Below are 2,545 nucleotides of genomic sequence, written 5' to 3' on the forward strand. Positions count from 1 at the left end.
CTGCTCCTCTTTATACCTGGGCTGTGTGGTTGGTGAGTTGGGCGGCAGGTGGATGCTTTTATTAAACACGACTGCACTGAACCCTGGATTATTATTATGTTCAGTGATTGTGTCACCTGAAGGAATGTGACTCTGGCAAGAATCGGCTCATTTCTTGTCACGACTGTGTCCTGAGGAACAGGTGTGGTCTCTGGGTGTGCACCAGAACATTTTATGACCGTCTGACTGTCACCAGTTTAGGATCCAACGCCAAATCTACACAAATGTGCCACACAGCTCCCACGAGAGCCAATCACAGAGCTCCCAGACGCCACGAGAGCCAATCACAGAGCTCCCAGACCCACGAGAGCCAATCACAGAGAGCTCCCAGACCACGAGAGCCAATCACAGAGCTCCAGACCCACGAGAGCCAATCACAGAGCTCCCAGACCCACGAGAGCCAATAGGACCCTTACGGTGCTAAATGATGAATGCAAATAAAATCGTCTGTATTCCCATGATGCACCTGGGCCCTGATGAGCTCCACAGACGCTGGTACGGATCAGGTCTGCGTCAGGGCGTCAGCGCTGAGCATAAACCAGCCTGTACACAAGAAAAACACAATTAAACAAACACAACAAACACACAATTAAAAGCACAAATGAAATGTTGTGTAACGTCCCAACTGTGGAAGATGACTTGCAGCTAAATATACTTTACTGCATTGTCTTTAAAAAGAACTCAAGAAATTATTTATTATTATAATTAATGTGTTGTGTTCATGACACATTTCATAAACATGACAGTTTCCAAAGTGCTAATGCACACATGCAAATAAACACAATAAAAGACAAACAAAACCAGTGTAGTGACTATTTGTCTAATAAAAGTAACAAACAAAAGCGGTGAGCAAACTCACAACTAAACATAACTCAAATAATCACTTTTGGGCACCGTGGGTTTGTGGTTTACACAGTGACAAAATTACAACTCAATGTCCATGAGCAGAGCTGAGTTTACAAGATTTATTTCCAGTTTTGGCAAGAAACAAGGGACACATGTCAAAGGCGACTCCTGCTGCCTCCTGTCGACTGGGAAAAAAACCATAGGCCCACCCAGGTCACTCTGGTCTACGTGTCCTACCCTCCTTTATCCCCGAGGTGACCCACCTTAAACCAAAAACAAAAAAGGTGCCAACATAAATAATACCAACTTAGAAATTAGCAAACGTAATATTAACATCGCAAAAATATATTATGCAAATTCACACAACTGATTTAGTAAACAAATTAACAAGCAAAAATAATAAACTCATTTTAGAATCAACAAAATAAGAAAATAGCTCCTACACTCCGGCCCCTGATTGTGCATTAAATCACAATTACTATTCAACTGAACGAGGAACTGTTCTAAAGCAATGTCAGTATTAGATATGTGTGATGCATTAGCCTTAGCTGATTTTTCTTCTTCTTTCTTCTGATGAACCTACAAGAGAACATGACGAGGACCAGAGGTGGGACCACATCACACCGGTTTTAAAATCACTGCATTGGCTCCTGTGAGTTTCAGGATCCATTTTAAAGTTCTTTTACTGGTTTTTAAATGTCTTCATGGTCTTGGGTCTTCTTATCTTTCAGAACTGCTTTTACCCTACGAACCCTCGCGGACCCTGCGCTCCTCCGGCAGCAGCTCCTGGTCATTCCCAAAGTCAGAACACACACTCACGGAGAGGAGGCGTCTTTCCAGAACTACGGCCCCCGTCTATGGACCTGCAGCCGGAGGAGCTCAGGGCCAAAGAGAACGTTCATGTTTTTAAGAGCAGAATCAAGACCCACCTTTTTAGCTCAGCTTTTGATTGAAATCTTATACTTTTACTTGTTTCTATTGTACACATTTTATTATATTTATTTATTTTAGGCATATTTTTAGGATTTCCAGTGTTTCCTCTGTAGGAGCTTCTGCATCAGGAGCGGAGGTCGGCTGTGGTGTGTCGGGTTCTGTCCTGTGGGCTCCTGGTGGAGGGTTGGTGTTTGGGCTTCATCTCTCCCCTGGCTCCTGTGGTGGTTCCTGTGGTGGCTCCTGTGGTGGTTCCTGGTGGTTCCTGGGTGTTCCTGTGGTGGTTCCTGTGGTGGTTCCTGTGGTGGTTCCTGTGGTGGTTCCTGTGGTGGTTCCTGTGTGTTCCTGGTGGTGGTGGTGGTGGTGTGGTGGACGACGTCTCTCTGCTCCTGATGTAGAAGCTCCTCTGATGGTGCTTTCTCAACCGATTCACCTGTATTCAGCCAAACATTTTACTATGTCCAGTTTTATGTATTTTAGCATGTTAGTGTGTGTGTGTGTGTGTGTGTGAGTGTGTGCATGTTTGTGCTTATGTGAGTGTGTGTGTGTGTCTGGGTTGTTTGGTTGTGTGGGGTTGGGGGTGTAGGGGTTGGGTCGGTGGGTGTGTGGATGGAAATGTGGGATTGTTTTTAATCACTGTAAAGCACTTTGTGTTACATTTTTGTCTGAAAAGCACTTTATAAATAAAGTTTGATTGGTTTGATTGATGATAGACAGAACATAGGATGCA

Source organism: Boleophthalmus pectinirostris, unplaced genomic scaffold (assembly GCF_026225935.1).
Source record: "Boleophthalmus pectinirostris isolate CB_2022bp ecotype Guang Dong unplaced genomic scaffold, ASM2622593v1 HiC_scaffold_7, whole genome shotgun sequence".
NCBI classification, from domain to species: Eukaryota; Metazoa; Chordata; class Actinopteri; order Gobiiformes; family Gobiidae; genus Boleophthalmus; species Boleophthalmus pectinirostris.